Consider the following 19745-nt stretch of genomic DNA (forward strand, 5'->3'; position numbering starts at 1 on the left):
CTGTCATGATTAGGGGTGCCACATATGACTACCTGACTGGTGTGGTGAAGTAAATATCAAAGGAAAGACTACTGTCCAGCTGCATCCCATACACACACAGTTGCCATTATGTTGACCACTGCATAGGTGGTTGTTCATGGGTACAGGGTTTTTAACATAGGGGATGACAATGCAATACTTAGCTGTCAGATTGTGGCCATACGTCACACCACACATGTGACACACAAAGGCCCTTCTGTATGTTGAATGCAGCACACATTGATATAACTATTGCTCCTAGTTCATAGTCATTTGCAAACATCAATAGGCAGATACCTCCTGTATTAGTCTGTGTGGTATAGATAACAAAGAGGGGGAGTACCAGAAATGAACCCTGTATTACTGTAGCTGGCACTAGTTATATGTGCATGTATTAGTCATACACCTTCTGTAGTGTTGGTTCTGCCAGCAGTGCAGTTGCCAACCACTCCTGTGACATAGGAATATACACCTAGTTTACTGAGTGTAGCTGGAACACAGTATGGGTGATGGTGTCCTACGTCCTGGCAAGGTTATGATATGCAGTGTGAATCAACCCTACTGTCATCTACATCTGTACTGAGTACATGAAATAAGTTGTTCACTGTTCATGGCCTTATATACCAGACTCAGCAGGGTAGTTGTGCACTATTTCCCATTATCGATGGTGTCATCCCCCCTTGTGGGGTGTGATAACTGTTGCTGTGCAACATTCGGTGTGTACACAGCCTGACATGGTGCTATGATTGAACATGATGTGTATGTGGATAGCTGATTGTTTTTACATTTGTGTAGGATACACCCTGAGATGTTGACAGGTCCCATGAAAGCTGTATATATGGCTTTAGAGAGCGCAGCTTGTATCTGCATAGTTGTTATTACAGGGGCCCTGTAGTGTACATGGATATATTACTAAGTATACTTGGTGGGGGGGTGAGTGGGTTTAGGTTCTCCAAAACCCTATCTGGATGAATGGGTGCTATTTCTGTAGGTGCAGTACTTCCCATGCCATAGTGCTGTGCAGTACGGCAGGTCTTGTCATTGCCATTACAATTAATGACACAGCTATAGAATGCTCTGTGCTTGGCTTCATAATATGTGGCTGATTAGTTTCACAGTAGCTTTGTGTGGTTTTATATGGTGTATCTGCATCTTACTGAGGCTGACCAGAGATCACCTACACTCATGTGTGTTCACTCTTGCAACAGTTAATACCTTCTGTGGTACAGTTTAAACCATGGTACCACCAGTATGCCTTCTTGTTTGTGTTTGGTTGAATCTTGGTTCTATTGCAATGGCACAATCACTGTATGTATGTGACTGCTTAATGTTCATTTGTGTAGGATTCAGCATTTACACATGCATTGTCCATCTGCATGGGTGCTATGACAGTCACCACTTTGCTCTTAGGAAACATAACATTGGCATTGGAGGCTGACTATGTGTAGCATACTGTTAGCCCTGTTTGTGTGACTACTGTGATCCAGGTCATTGGGGTTGATGGAATCCAACATGCATTGAGCGCAGGTGTTGGTACATGAGGATTCTTCCCAGTTTATAATGGAATAGTTGAGTGTAGCCATTATTATGGTTTTCCGTCTCAGACCTAATCTTCCCCATTACAGCACATTATGACAGTAGGAAAATCCGCGGCATGGTGGGAGATCTGTCGCAAGGTGCAATTTGAATTCCACTTTGGCACAAAGGTAGTTGCTCAGTATAATGCATCTGAAGTTATGCAAGTGTAACTAGCGTGGGGGTGTACATATCCTTCAGGAATATGGACACACCCGTGGCCCATGTGTTCCAATAAAGGATAATGGGCAAGAGGTGAGGTATGTGTTATTACATGGTCATGCAGGTGTGCTTTCCGGAGCATTGAAACATGTCTCAGCCACTGCACAGATATGTTCTCCATGTTAGGGATTGACATATCTGTGTCCATACAGTGTTTCTGACATATATCATTGTGTAGCGAGACCCGCAGATTATTGCTTGGCTATCCCTGTAACAGCAGTGGACCTCCACTTGAACTGTGCATGATGAAGGCACTATAGGGGAAGCATGAACCAGTATCCAGATTACCAGGGGTGACAGATACAGGCCCTGTCTGGCAAAGCATCATGGTCTATCAACCATGTTATCCCAGGCAGACAGATAATGGATACCCTGTGACTTGCATCACTACACTAGACAATTGTGGAATTCAATCATTTTGTCCCTGTACTGAAGTATCATTCTGGCCAATGGCAGAATGCTACCCAGGCCTAGGGACATAACTGCATGGGCTACAAGACCTGAAGTTCCTACATGTGTTTTCATGCAGTCCAGGCTACTGCATCACAGGTCTTGTACAACAACATGGAATATGCCAGAGCCATGTGTATAGTTCAAAAGGTGGTCTGGGTGAACAGGTATGTGGCTAATCATGGCAGGCAGGCAGCTGACAGTATGTATGCCCTCGTATAGGCTGGTGTGTAACATAGTGCTAGAGTTTGCATTCACAAATGAGTACTGTTGGGCATGTTTCCAGACACGTGTTCTGAGGTGTGGCACAATTATGCAAACTATGTCATACAGTTTGTGTTTTTCATTGTCTGTCTCTTTTAGCTTGGGAGGTCACTTGTTTGGCCAGATACTTAGAAGTGTCTGTGAATGTGTGTGATTTCTGGTAGTGTGTGTGGGTGTCCTTACTGTGTCCTGGTAAGGGTATGTGTTGGTTGTGATGATGAGATGCATGTGTTAACCTACACCTCATGACAGTCCAGTCCAGTCATGGCTGTAGACTGGGCTGCCTTCCAGCTTACCCCTGTAGCTGCATCCCAAACAATGTGTGGGGCATGCTGTTAGGTGGGTTTGGCAGTGTACATGGCATAGAGATTACAATCCCACAGGATGACCACATACACAAAGCTGACATTAGTAAACACCAGTAGCTGACTAGTGGACATGCCTGTATTAGCATTCAGGACTACAAGTACCAAGTACTGTATTTAGTTTACTTATTGCTTATGAAGATGTTTTAGACAGTGATGCTCACATGTACACATTTGTGTTATGGACGTGACAACACTGGCTATTATGGAAACACTGTAGCTACAGTTAGCAGCAATCCTCCTCTGAGGAGCACATCACATCCTGTTAGTTGATTATAGATGATGCAAGTGTCTACAGGTCTGTTTCCTTCTCTGGGTATATACTCACATATCCACCAGGGCCATGAGCTCTGTTGGGCACAGACACCCACTCTCCAAACCGAGTTATGTATCAATAGACTCTGATGCCACTATCAACATGATCAGGATATAATCAGATAGTGTAAGCCATCACCTATGAAGCGGCTATTTCACATGGACAGCAGTCTACTACATCTTACACTCCTACTGCAGATGTTACACTGGAGTTAAAGATGATATGCAACCTGTTTCATTACCAGTACTGTGCACTACCTTACATACAGTATGTGCAAGCGACTGTTAGGCTGGCAATGAGAGGTTAGGCTACACAAACCTGGTAGTTCAGCCAGTGTGTCTCTACTCTCAATATCCACTCAATGTAGGTGTGCACATAGCCATTTGGCCCAGCCCTGAAACAAGGGTCACTACACATTTGCATAACATGTACACATGCACAGCTGTTATTACTTGCAAACTATACTAGAGAGGTGGATACTACATGTGTTATGTGCATGGATAGTTACCTAGCTCTTCCAATTATCTTTGCTATCATGCTGCTAAACTGTCAGATGAATACAAATGATATGTATCCTGTTATTGAGTATTGTAATTGCCAATAGACATAACTACTGTTTACATAACATAACATAACAGAGCTGCTATGTAGAATGGAATACAGATCTGCCTAAAATACTGTACATTACACAGTTATTGGCACAATATCCTACAATGCACACCATATTGCACAGTAAGCCCACCTTTGATATGTTCATCTTATTTATACACCCATACATATGTCGACTGTTAAAATATATTGACATATACTATCCCCTGTTATAGCACATGCCTGTTGGACCAATCCTGACACTGACAGTGGCTGGAAGCAAATTGGTGAGTTCCAAGCCCATATCATCTTGTGGTGTATGCGGAGTTTGCCTTGTGACCTACAGCAGTACACACATAGAATACTTCAAGCATTACTACTGCTCAACAATACATTGCTACAAGATAGCTATTTCCACTATATGCATTGATTACACTGTAATTCTCACAGTACAGGTACTACATACACAGACATACTACATGTTATACATACCTTCTTAGTAATTGGAGGTGTTATTGACTAGTATAATACTCATTTTTGGTTCGTCTTTCAGTGTTTTGTACTGTCCTACAGGTAGATACAGATGGTTTGAATGTGTGACAAGGCAACCATTTATAGTTACAGATCAGTAACATGCTATCCCGATGACCAATTGGTGTTCCTAAGTAGCTAATTACATGCACATCAGCTGCGCTGCTACTGCCTTAGCCAATACCATGGCAACAGTGGAGTATAATTGAATACTCCACTTGGGTATTGTCCCTTTGCCTTACTTCTGAGGAAGACAACCTGGAAGTGTTGTTTGGAATCTATTGCAACAACTGTATGGAGACAAACAGTAATATATTGTGTGTAATGCCTAGAGGATTTGGTCTAAATGTGAGTACTGCTATTATATTTCTGAACATTGCTACTTATGCAGGGTTTGTCTGTACTTAATACTTCTGAATATGTTTCAGTCTGGTCAGGTTGTTTGACCAGCTCAAGGCTGCATAGCTATGCATATAACGTTAGGGGGTTTACAGTGTGCTTACCAGACATATTTAGTTTGGTGTTACTGTGTATCATACTGTGCTGATAATCAGTACTCGGTAACACTTCCTGGTATATGAACCTTTTAACCCTCTGAAACGGGATTAGTTCATACAAACCCTGTTACATCAGCAGCTGTTCAATTGTATAACAGCAACTATTTCACATAGGGCCATGTTAGTGTGTATGTGTCCAGATATGTTAAGGTTTCAGCAGGTGTTGTACAGTAGTTGAATAATTGGTTATGGTATGCCAGTATGTATTGATGTAATTATTTTGGTTGTGGGGTAGATGTTGATGGGTGTGCATAGCACATGCAGGTCTGTAGCAATCCCTTTTATACAACGTCTATATGTGTGTGGGTGTTCTTTCCCTATGTGAACACCTATCCTTTAGTGGACTAATACTATGGTAATTGCAGGCTGATTCATTAAGACACTGTTAAATGCTTCCTGTATAGCATGCAGGTACTGTTAGTCCTTGAATCCTTTTGGCTATACATCGGAATGTAATAAAGTTTTGCAAAATGAAAGCTGTCTGTGTATTTCTGTCATGGATATTTGCAGCCATTGCAGTTGTGTTGGTGACGGTGTCCATAGAACATATTTGTAATAGTGTATTGGCATATACTCTTCATATGTTATGTTCATATTGTTTGGGGGGGGGTCAGAATGTGTGATTGCTATGGTCTATGTTATACTCTGATATGAACACTTCAGATGCTGTCTACACACATGCATGTATGTGTATATATATATATATATATATATATATATATATATATACATATGTGTGTGTGTGTGTGTGTATATATATATATATATATATATATATATATATATATTATTGCATACGTTTATCTGTACCTCCATAGATGTGTAGATGTTTTTAACCTATCTATATATCTACATATATATGTAGATCTGTATATATCGACGTCTCTATGTATCTCTCTCTCTCTCTCTCTCTCTCTATATATATATATATATATATATATATTTTATATATGAGCATACACCTTTCATTGGATACATGGCGGGTTGTCCTATTTCAACACATTCCTCCCTTTTGTGTTTTAATCTGTCTGCATACACAACTGGGAGAGGTACATCCCAGGTAGCTTAGTGTTAGTTTACTCTAAGAATGCAGTACATGGTTGTGGGTTCTCATCCTGGAAGGTGTTATTATTTTACCTCTCAGAGTAGGCACTGGTAGGGAAGGCGTGAATAATGCACAAGTATGCGGTTGTAAGCAGGTTTGCCCTGTGTTCTGCACGATGTTAAGCAAAGGTTAAATCTATGAAGCGCTTCTCCATTTACCGTGTTTCAGTGCTGCTTACCATTGCGCAAAAGTATGGAAACCTGCTTACAACTGCTTAAAAGTGCTTTAATCCACCTGCATCCAACAACCCATATTCTGGCCCTCAGAATAACTTAATAACCCTTGCAGGTCTTGAACACAGTACCATGAATACCACAGTCACTGACTTTACCACTAAGGCATCTGAAATATGTACAAATGCTATGGTGTTTAGAATATACATTTTACTACAGACATTCCTCACTACTGAAAACAATGTGACAATCAGTTGGTGTACATATGTCTGATACATGCTAATGTTCATATGTTTGTGAAATTAGGTGTTGCTATGTGACATGACATGGTGTATTATGAATGAGAAAGGTTCTTGTTTTTTGTCCTTTTTGTATTTTCCCCATACTCCATGTGTACCCCTCCAGTTCACTTATTGAACATCCGACTCAGGCCCTCCTTGATGCATGATTTCATTACCCATCATTCCTCCCCCACCCCAATCTTCACATACACAACAACCGTCCCTTCTATAGTGAATTAGGTGGTTTACTATTGAAATGTCGAACGGCACTACATCGACTGTACTATAGTCGAACATGGAAGTTTGAAAATAGTAATGTCGACGTCAAAAAAACAATCTAGGAATGGTTTTAACATGGGTCGAGGTAGGTGTTCAGTATTAATCAGAACTACAAACATCTCCCCTACCTTGATCCATGTTAAAACACAGTCCTAGATTGTTTTTTTTGTCGTCGACATTACTATTTTTGAACTTCCGTGTTTGACTATAGTACAGTCGATTTAGTGCCGTTCGACATTTCAATAGTAAACCGAATTAGGTTAATATTAATAGTAATAATACCAGAGCTGCATGTGTTTTGTGCACACTCCAATTCCTTTGCAGTGCTTTTGTGTCACAAAGTGTGTTCATAGATGTTTATATATGTGGCTATTGATGTAACTGTATAATATATATATATATATATATATATATATATATATATATATATATATATATATAAATATATATATATATATATATATATATATATATATATATCGCATTAATTTGTAACAGTAATACATATGTCGACTGGAATGTGTTGGTTCACAAACTACAGTACATTACAATGTAATTTACATATGTACACAAAGTGACTGTCCCATTTGTGATCACTACTTACAGTGGAATGCATATGGTATAAGGTGTAGTCTCAAGAGTGTGAAACATGTATGCATGTTAGAAGGTTTAGTGGTAAGTCCCATGACTGTAGTGTGCATGGTCCAGGGTTTACCACCTGCGATGCTTTACAAATGTTTTTTACTCCAGAATTAGGCTCATTTAAGCATTTGTAAGCATGTTTAAAAGTGTTTGAGTGACATTATAGCAGCGGTTAAACACAGTTAAACCAACTTTGTAACGTATAACCTGTGCACACAAACACGGCCACATCCGCTAACTACACAGGATATATACATGTCAGTGAAGTAACATCTCACTATGTGCTGACATAACATTACATTCTCTGTTGACTGTACTCTCCAGCACACATGGGTTTATATGGGTGTTTCAAATGTTTATCATACAGACGATTACTACCTATATATGCAAGCTCTGGTTAAGGTATACTTTTGAACATGATAAACATCCCTGCCTTTATCGGGATTGGGACCTCGAATGCACAAATCTATGCAGATGCTGTAACCATTACACTATTGACATTAATGTTGCTTCTGCCTATTTCCTATTTAGATGATTTCTGTGTGTAAGCTAGGCTAAGCAAAGGGCAGAAACCTCAAACCCACTGAGCTTCACTTATTTTTGAAATAACAACATAAAACAAATGTACTGTGAAACAATACATTACATTCCTAACTACATTAGGCATAGCCTCTCACTGACACACTTCAAGGGATACCTTGTTGTGTGAATGGGTAACAGAGTATACACCCCTAGGATCATGTGTCCCAGAATCATACAGCCAGGGGGTGGGGGAGCCTGTCCAGTTTGATAGCTGCGAGACCTGTTGGGGAAATTGAATGGTGTTGAATTGTCACATCAACATGCCCTCTTTAGATTACTAAGTGCCCCTATCACCCTCCACAACCCTAGTCTTCAACAGCTTCTAGCAACTCTGCCTGGAATTGCTTCAATGGCTATGCTTGACAGAGGCTCAGTTACTTCATCAATGGTGCAGAAAAAGCCAATACACTGTAGCTATGCTTCTAATTAACCTTGGGAAGATAGGTAGTAGGCTATCTGTGAACCTCTAAAGTGCAGGCCATCACATCCATACTATGTGAATAAACAGACCTTCAGATCACAATATACAGTGAGAAATCACCATGTAGTCAGGAAACAGTTAAGTACAGCAAGAACATACAGAGCACTGATACTTAGTCACTCCAAAAGCCTATCTTGGAAGCTAGAAGACTTGTATAAAGTTAAGGCTTTCTATTGCTTACCAGTAGGTTACCTGCAGAAGAGATGAAAAGCAAGCAGAGATGGGGAACATGCATGCAACAATACCATACCGGCGTATGTGTCAGCCTTAGGCTTTGGAATACTGACCAAGGCTATTGGCACCCCCATGGTGTCTTATTTAGGAGAATCTTGAAGGTGAATACCAGCTCTGTAAACAGCACAGACTCAATGAGTGTTATGCTACTCAACACCAGGGGTTGTGATCACAACATGCATGCACTCACAGCACTCCTCAGGATGGACAACATCAACACCTGTGCAGTAACTGAGATCTGTCGTAAGGCTCCTGAGAGCACACCAGCACTACCAGAATACAACCCATACCACACATTTCAGCCAGAGAACATGGACTGACACAGACATGGAGGGGGTGTATCCATATTCATCAGGGATACCTACACCTCCAGCTTAGTGGGGCAGAATGATACCTCTGAGATCATCCATGTGCAGCTAACATCAGTCACAACTGCAATGTAAACTGTGGCCTGCTACGGATCACCCTCCATGACCCAAGACCACTACTCCATCTACCTGGAGACAGTGGAGAACATGACAGTCCTAATGCACACCCTGGCATTGGTCAATGTCAACTACCATACCATTAACTGTGAAACTTACTCCAGTACTCACTTCCAGGCCCAGCGCTTCCTGGAATTTATCACCTCATATGCCCTGTATCAGGTGGTAACCTCCCTAACGAGGGGTGGAAACATACTAGAAATGGTCATCACCAACATGGGCAACAGGTGCACCACAGCGGAGGTTAATCGGTCACTGGTTAGATCTGACCATGAACTGTTCACTGTTTCAACACCCAAGCATCTCCCCCACCCATGGATACCACAGTGTATACCTTTCCTACAGCTAAATTTACACTACTAGTGACAGGGGTGGGGGGTTTCACAACCCCCACACTAAGGGGAAACACTGCTCAAGATACAGACAGATTTACAAATGCAGTCTATAAGCACCTACATGGATGTATGGATCATGCCATCACTGGTAAACCAAGACTCACTCCTCCTAGACAAGGACACCAGTCTGGTGGACCTCTGCAAAAAACAGGCTATACTACAGAAGTAGGACAGTGCTCCAGACAAACAGCAAATCCCATGTATGGCAGACATCTGTGACACTATTAGTATGATATGTAGGTCCCTCATGACATCATCCAAGGCTAACATCAGCAGGAGAATACGCAAGGATTCGAAAGATAACCAGAAAGCCTTCATTGGCTATTTCAAGGATCTAAGTGGTGACACACAGATTTGCACTGTGCCGGTGCAATTTAGCACAAAATATGCTGACCCTACTGATATTGCCAACATCCTTGCAGATACATTCAGTGCATACTTCATCTCCTAAAGAGCCCACAACCCTACCCGAAAGGTACAGTATCCCACAGATCAGAGACACACAGGTGGAAATGGCACTCTCAAACAGCAGAACAAAGCATCAGTGGAGGCAGATGTTGTCCCAGACTGCATCTTGGAAATGGTACAAGACAACCTAACCCCCCCCACCTAATTAAGCTTTCCAACTTCAGCCTCTCCACAGGCTACATGCCTATACAATGGTACATGGCAACTGTTATTCCACTCCATCAAGGTGGAATCACAACCGACCATGGTAACTACCACCTCATAAGCCTGACTAGCCTGGTCTGCAATGGTATGGATTGCATCCTCATGGCACTCATTAACAAAGACATTGGTAACCTCCGAACACGTGACCCAACCCAGGTCAGCTTGGATGAGTGCAGTCCATGCCTACTGAACTTGTTTGACGTCTTACATACAGTCACCAAGACGTTAGATGATGGGGGAAGTAGTTCACACATACTACCTGGACCTCGCCAAGGCTTTTGACACCATGCCCCACTCAGGTATTATTGATAAACACACCAGCCTATACATACATCCATACATCACAGGTTGGGTTGCCAACAGGCTTACACACAGAACCCGCATGGTACGACTAGTGGTCTCTAGGTCCAACTCTTGATCAGTCATGACTGGTGTCCCACAGGACTCAGTTCTGGGAGTCCTACTGTTTGGCATAAACCTCTCAGAGGTACAGGCAAACACAGGTGGACTACGGCAGACCATGTTTGGCAATGACTGCGAACTAGGAGCCATGATTGATAGTCCAGCTGAGACAGACATCCCTCAAGGGGCCTCACAGAGACCGTCACAGTGTGTCAACGTCACAGCCGCCAGCCAAGTGCCACTAACTGCATGGTCATTCCATTGTGAAATATTAAGCACCCACATATTAACACGTAAGTGACAGCCACTTTAATACAGATGAGGTAATGGGGTATCTGGGGACTAAGGTAGATAGTGATCTCTCCTTTGACAATCATATCTCCACAGTAGTTAGGACATCTTTCTATGTAGGCCATCTGATTACTAAAGGATTCCCATCTAGACATACTGGGGTTATAGTGCCCCTTTACTCATCACTCATCAGTCCCATCGTACGGTATAATAACCCAGTTGAGATGTACCTCAGAAGACACTTCCAACAGCTGGGAGGTCCATGAATGTACCTCGCCAAGGGGAATACTGGCCTCCAACATATGGCCTATGCAGCCAGACTGAATAAACTCCTGCTTTACTCAGTGGCATCTCATTTACCTAGAGATGATCTCTGCTGGCCAACACAGCCATGTCAAACTCAAGTTTAATGGATATGCTCCACCTATGGGAATCCATGTCACAGTGAGTCACACACTGTAGTGAGCTGAACCTTGCCACAACAATAACTGGAAGATGCTGGTGGGACAGATTCCTGTCACAGACACTCCCCATACTTTGGAACAACATCCCTAACTACATTATACAGAACCCCTCACTAGCACTCTGCAAGAAAAACCTTGCAGAGTGGATGGGGAACACTAGATGCACCCCAGGGATCTCGCCATTGGCTCTGCTCCACAGAGGGATAGTTAATGAATCAATGAGGTGGCAAAAGCTGACACATTTTGGCTGAGCTTATGAATGGCCTCTGGCAGTTTGCCAAGCACCTACCTATGAATCTATACATACAGTATCAGCTCATGCTGATAGCTTAATTTACTGTTCAGGTGTTGACTTACCTTGTGCCAATGGCAGTTGTGTATGCAATGGGTGAGGGCTGCCTATGTTGGATGCACACAGTAGACTGCCTATACATGACAATTTATAGGTAGTCTTTGTGTGTGCCATCCATTTTTACTGAGTATGCAGGTGGAGAAAGGTGTCAGTCCCTAGGTACCTAAACTGTCAGTGTGTGTGCTATACATTCCCTCTTTACTAAGGCATGGGCATACTGGTCATGCCTCCATCTGCCTACTGGGGCTGGCTCAGGGTGTTCGTGGTCTGAGTACCTCTGTGCCTGTGTGGCCCTTGGCAATGGTGGTGGGCTGTGAGGGCCTTCACCATTCTGTCTCTGCTGTAGCTGTTTCTGCAGGACCATATTGTGTAGCATGGCACATACTATGAAGATGTGGGTACACGTTCCTGGAGAGTACTGCAAGGCTCCATCAGATATGTCCAAGCAACGGAACCGTGATTTCAGCATCTCAAACACATGCTCTGTGATGATTCTGGTTTGTGCGTGTGCCTCATTATGGCGTTCCTGCATGGGTGTGTCTGCATTTCAGGTGGGAGATATCATCCATGGTTCCAGTGCATAGTGAGCATCTCCCACCAGGTGGCCATTTGGGATGTCCCCCCTGGCAAATAACTGATACAGCTAGTAGGCATGCCAGATGTGGGAGTCATGATAGCTTCTGGGGCTGCCAGCACACACATCCATGATAATGCCCTGGGCATTGCACACGACCTGGCAGTTGATGGAGGGGTATCCTTTACGGTTTATGTAGTGCCTACCCTGCTCACCAGATGGTGACTTGATGTGTATGTGCTTGCAGTCTATTGCACCCAGTACCTTTGGGTATTTTGCCACATGGTGGAAAAGATGCATATTGCTGGCCAACTCCTCCTGCATTCAGGGGAAGTATATGTGCTCATTGGCATGTGGTAACATGGCATCCAGGAACTGGTGTAGTACCCTGGATGCTGATGCCTGTGAGATCCCCATGATATTCCCAGTTGGTCTTTGAAAGGTACCTCTAGCTAGTATTCCCAGGTTTACACATACCTTCATATCCACTGGGATGGGTTCCCCTCTGTTTGTTCTGGCTCTGAGATGTGGCCGGCACAGCTCCACAAGTTGCTGTAGGATTTACCTGTCCACCCTGTAATGCTCTACTATATCCAGATCATGTAGCCTCTGGTAGGTTACCCTAGGTCTGAACACTCTCCTCCTCCTCTGTTGCCTGAGGTGGTCATGTGTATCATCCTCCACACCATCTTCAGTCTCCAACACATGCTGGTGGATCAAAGCTATGGCAGCCCCTAACATGTACATACTAAAAGTTCCCCATCTGTATACACCACTGGTGCATAGTGTATGGGAATACACAAATGTGTGTGAGGTGCTTTCACACTTTATATTATTGTGCTATGGATGCTGCTGATGTGGTTTGTCTGTATTTAATACTTCTGAATATGTTTCAGTCTGGCCAGGTTGTTTGACCAGCTCAAGGCTGCATAGCTGCGCATATAATGTTAGGGGGTTTACAGTGTGCTTACCAGACATATTTAGTTTGGTGTTACTGTGTATCATACTGTGCTGATAATCAGTACTCGGTAACACTTCCTGGTATACGAACCTTTTAACCCTCTGAAACGGGATTAGTTCATACAAACCCTGTTACATCAGCAGCTGTTCAATTGTATAACAGCAACTATTTCAAATAGGGCCATGTTAGTGTGTATGTGTCCAGATATGTTAAGGTTTCAGCAGATGTTGTACAGTAGTTGAATAATTGGTTATGGTATGCCAGTATGTATTGATGTAATTATTTTGGTTGTGGGGTAGATGTTGGTGGGTGTGCATACATAGCACATGCAGGTCTGTAGCAATCCCTTTTATACAACATCTATATGTGTGTGGGTGTTCTTTCCTTATGTGAACACCTATCCTTTAGTGGACTAATACTATGGTAATTGCAGGCTGATTCATTAAGGCACTGTTAAATGCTTCCTGTATAGCACGCAGGTACTGTTAGTCCTTGAATCCTTTTGGCTATACATCAGAATGTAATAAAGTTTTGCAAAATTAAAGCTGTCTGTGTATTTCTGTCATGGATATTTGCAGCCATTGCAGTTGTGTTGGTGACGGTGTCCATAGAACATATTTGTAATAGTGTATTGGCATATACTCTTCATATGTTATGTTCATATTGTTTTGGGGGGGGGCAGACTGTGTGATTGCTATGGTCTATGTTATACTCCGATATGAACACTTCGGATGCTGTCTACACACATGCATGTATGTGTATATATATATATATATATATATATATATATATATATATATATATATATATATGTAAATATATATATATATATATATATATATATATATATATATATATATATATATCTGTGTGTGTATATGTATATATATATATATATATATATATATATATATATATATATGTATATTATTGCATATGTTTATCTGTACCTCCATAGATGTGTAGATGTTTTTAACCTCAAGTTAATAGACAATTTATAGGTAGTCTTTGTGTGTGCCATCCATTTTTACTGAGTATGCAGGTGGAGAAAGGTGTCAGTCCCTAGGTGCCTAAACTGTCAGTGTGTGTGCTATACATTCCCTCTTTACCAAGGCATGGGCATACTGGTCATGCCTCCGTCTGCCTACTGGGGCTGGCTCAGGGTGTTTGTGGTCTGAGTACCTCTGTGCCTGTGTGGCCCTTGGCAATGGTGGTGGGCTGTGAGGGCCTTCATCATTCTGTCTATGCTGTAGCTGTTTCTGCAGGACCATATTGTGTAGCATGGCACATACTATGAAGATGTGGGTACACGTTCCTGGAGAGTACTGCAAGGCTCCATCAGATATGTCCAAGCAATGGAACCGTGATTTCAGCATCTCAAACACATGCTCTGTGATGATTCTGGTTTGTGCGTGTGCCTCATTATGGTGTTCCTGCATGGGTGTGTCTGCATTTCAGGTGGGAGATATCATCCATGGTTCCAGTGCATAGTGAGCATCTCCCACCAGGTGGCCATTTGGGATGTCCCCCCTGGCAAATAACTGATACAGCTGGGAGGCATGCCAGATGTAGGAGTCATGATAGCTTCAGGGCTGCCAGCACACACATCCGTGATAATGCCCTGGGCATTGCACATGACCTGGCAGTTGATGGAGGGGTATCCTTTACGGTTTATGTAGTGCCTACCCTTCTCACCAGATGGTGACTTGATGTGTATGTGCTTGCAGTCTATTGCACCCAGTACCTTTGGGTATTTTGCCACATGGTGGAAAAGATGCATATTGCTGGCCAACTCCTCCTGCATTCAGGGGAAGTATATGTGCTCATTGGCATGTGGTAACATGGCATCCAGGAACTGGTGTAGTACCCTGGATGCTGATGCCTGTGAGATCCCCATGATATTCCCAGTTGGTCTTTGAAAGGTACCTGTAGCTAGTATTACCAGGTTTACACATACCTTCGTATCCACTGGGATGGGTTCCCCTCTGTTTGTTCTGGCTCTGAGATGTGGCCGGCACAGCTCCACAAGTTGCTGTAGGATTTCCCTGTCCACCCTGTAATGCTCTACTATATCCAGATCATGTAGCCTCTGGTAGGTTACCCTAGGTCTGAACACTCTCCTCCTCCTCTGTTGCCTGAGGTGGTCATGTGTATCATCCTCCACACCATCTTCAGTCTCCAACACATGCTGATGGATCAAAGCTATGGCAGCCCCTAACATGTACATACTAAAAGTTCCCCATCTGTATACACCACTGGTGCAGAGTGTATGGGAATACACAAATGTGTGTGAGGTGCTTTCACACTTTATATTATTGTGCTATGGATGCTGCTGATGTCAATGAGTGTGTATGAGCTATTCCAGCTGCAGCGTGTCTTAATTATGGGTTTTGCAATGAGTACTGCAAGTGTGGGGCCTTTACTGTGGAGATATGCTTGCCTGCCTTGATTAATTTGTTGCCCTTTAATTCACTTTTAAACCTGGATCCCCTCCCATTATCAGGCATGCATTCACCTGCCATCTTTCTTGTTTTGTACTTTCCCTACCCAGCCATGACAAAATGCGTATTGTAGCTGATATACTGTAAATCAGCTTTGTTCTACTTTGACACTTTACTGTTTTCTTTGCAGTACAGCCACTCCCCTTTCCTGTTCTGCAGGTAGCTGCTTGCAGCCTTGTTTGCTGTTATCAATGGCCCACTGTAGGCTCCTAGGTGTTAATTAGTCATTTGTACTCCAATTTCACTGCTGCAGCATTTCTTTATTTCTTTCCTATATCCTTCCTGTTTCAGCTGCAGTGCACACTGTGCAAACCCATTTACAGGGTTTATGCGTGTTTTCCTCTCCGTTCACATGCATACTCAGTTACCTTATGTACTCTCAGCTAAGCATAGCTATGGCCAGTTCAACACACCCCTATCCTGCAGCCTTGCCTAGCTAGGGGCAAACCAGTTTAGCAATGCCCAAATGTGCTTACAGCAATAGCAACACACCCCTCTCTTGATGTCATCTTTATCTCAAGGGCACACCTCAGTGTTATAATGCTACACTGTGAGGTGCATCCTTACACCAGCGGGAAATCTGCGATTCACTATTACTCCTCTCATTTGCATGGCATTGCCTACTAATTCATAGCTACCGCGCATAACACTGTCACAGCCCCTTAGCAACCCTTGCACCATGAGTATGGTGTAGCATGCCTGCCATTGACTATTATGGGGAAATCGTGATATGTGTTTCATTGCAGTTTTATTCTATATTTTTATATTTTTCTTGCAATCTCCTTTGCGCACCACTGCCCTGCGCTTCCACATCGTGATAGTGTGATTATATATATATATTAAATGTTAATTTTATATTTTGTAAATTTTTTTTATACCATTGGCATATATTAACAATATAATACATGTGTTTGGTTGGCTGTCATGGCACTGATTTTATGTTTGCAAAAATGTAAACCGTTTTCTACGGTTTACATTTCTGCATGCTTACACTATGCCAGCACCACTTCCTGGATTGCTACATACCCTCATTTGCATGCTACAATGCTGCACATCGGGTAATTAGCATACAGGGCCCGGGAGTTGTGCAGGCGTAGCGTATGCAGGTAGTGCACGTGGAAACAGCTCATACCTGGATCGCTCGGTGGCCATATTTGGTGTTAGAATGCTGACACTACGCCTGCACCTGGCGCAAGCTTCATGAATCCGGGGGATGGCCATTCAGAATCATGTAGCTGAAACAGTTGCTGTCCTTAAGGGGTCATTTGCATATATATCAGGGGCCTCCATCAGCTTGGCTAAGATTTTCTGATTTTTCTTGCAGTTTTTACTGAATGGGTTGCCTGTATGACCTTTATACCTTTTGGTATATATATATATATATATATATATATATATATATATATATATATATATATATATATATATATATATATATATATATATATATATATATATATATATATATATATATATATATATATATATATATATATATATATATATATATATATATATATATATATATATATATATATATATACGTATATATATATATATATATATATATATATATATATATACACACATATATATATATAGAGAGAGAGAGAGAGAAAAAGGGAGAGAGAGAGAATGAGATGGAGATGTGATATCCTGATTCGATGTGCATAAATGGGAAAAAGGAGAAAGTGGTATTATGGATGGATATATATATATATATATATATATATATATATATATATATATATATATATATATATATGGGTCTACTGTATAACTTCAAAAACACACATCTTCGAAATTAGACAGAAGACCCACACTTCTGCGAAAGTGCACTTCCGCGAACATCGGTTCAACGAACCAATAAAAAACCTAGAAACATTGTTTTTGCAGGGGGGCAAGCCCGCCAGCACCCCCCACACCCCCCCTACTTAAATATACCAACTCTGAGATCACACTATAGTGGGGAAATATGTAAACTTCCCTTTACCCACTGTAGTGTGCTTCGGCACTCGTGTTCCTTAACGGTTCATTGAACCATTCTTCAGGCAAGTGCACTTTTGCTTAAGTGCACTTTCACAAAACCAAAAATCCACTGTTCATTTTCGAACAAGTGGATTTTCTTTGTTTTCCAGTAGACCCATATATATATATATATATATATATATATATATATATATATATATATATACAGATACACAATATACAGTATTGGTGTTATCACTGAAAATGTAATAATCACAGGTCTCATAACTATTTTTAATCTCTATTATGTTAGAGTGTTAGAATGTCTGTTACAGTAAAAACATTTATACCCTGACGGAACCAGTTTCCAGCCATTGTTCTTTAACCATGTTTCACAAACAATAACAACATCAATCTTGTTAGAATGTAGCAAATTTCTCCATAAAAACACTTTATTATTAATCTTCCTAACATTAATAACCGTTAGAGATGCATCAAATTTTGCTATATGTGAACTTTTAAATGTTTGACCTGGTAAAATCCTGTTTTGTGTTTGTCAAATACTACAAAATATCTGCTGCAAAAATTCTCTTTCATGATCTTGACAAGTGCATGCCATCCTGTCTGAAAACGTGCACCCAAAATTAGGCTCAAATGCTCTAAATGTTTTCATTTTTTTAAACTGGACATTTTTTCATGTATGTATTTACCTGAAACACATTTCAGTAGTGAAATGATTCTACTTTCTATATGTGATTTGTGAAAAACATTTCCTATCGCCTGTAGAACCTATGCTGTCTAAGAGAGCTGTAAGTTCCCTACTGACAGTCAGAGAGTCCTTGCGGATGAGATCATTTGGTCCAACATTAATTAAAACAGATCCAAACTACCTTATATTAAAGCATACTAAGGTCTGCCACACATCCTCTACTTTTGTTCCTGTCAGGCATAACACTATTTGATGTTTATTATTTTCTCTGCAAATATAAGTATCAGTTCCTATAGCAATTGTATCTATGAATTACAAGAATATCTTTTCTGATGACATCTGAAGAGTCTTCAACTTCTAATTCAGTAATATCTGCTCTATCCATTGTAAAGGAATGATCTTCATCACCATTGTCTTAATAATCCCACTATTTTAATTGCTTATTACATTTTCAGGCATACATTTCTCATCTAGCTGACTTTACACATCCACAACTGGAGCCAAATTGTCAGCATCTGTCTTTCTCATCTTTTTTTCTTACAATAGTGTTCTTCAGTCCTTCCACATTCATTTTTGATTTCTTCCTTTTCATCTGACCCTTGCCTCTTTTTTATACCTTCTCTTTTGGAAAGAAATTGTCTTTTTCTATAGGCTGAAGGTTTTCTGATAGAAAATGTTATCATTCCCTGTAATCTGTATGTTGCATAACAAAACAGTATCCTTTTTAGTACGTATTCTCTTTGCTTTACAGTTATCAGTTTCTTTTTCTTATTTTTCATTTGTTGTGAACTTCTTCCTTTCTTTCTTTTTTATTTCCTTCTGCATGCTCTGAATCCTCAGATTGCTGAATACTTGTATCCAAAATTCCAAAATTGTTAGTGACATTATCTTGTTCATACAGATGATAGACATATCCTTTCTGTTCTGCTTGCTCTTTGCCTAACATTATTTATCTCATCAGTTCAGTCATTAATAAAGGTAACAAGCATTCTCCAAGCCGTGCTCATTTCACAAATGCAAACCTCATTGCATTGAGATTTACTACTAATAATGGTAAGCAGATCATTCAACTTTTGACTTGAGGAACATAGATCACCAGTGTTATCAGCTGTTAGCTTTAAATATACATAACATTTATTATGCTGGACAAGATATATTATCATCATCAGCCCCTTTTTTCCCATTTTTCTCCATGGGGTTGGGGTATCATGTTAACTGTAGCCACCTCTCTCGATTCAGTGCCACACTCCTGCCTTCTTCAACACTCATGCCTGACTGCCACAGATCTTTTTTCACAGAATCCATCCA

The sequence above is a fragment of the Protopterus annectens genome, chromosome 4.part0 (genome assembly GCF_019279795.1).
Source record: "Protopterus annectens isolate FY-2018-M chromosome 4.part0, PAN1.0, whole genome shotgun sequence".
Taxonomy (NCBI): Eukaryota; Metazoa; Chordata; order Ceratodontiformes; family Protopteridae; genus Protopterus; species Protopterus annectens.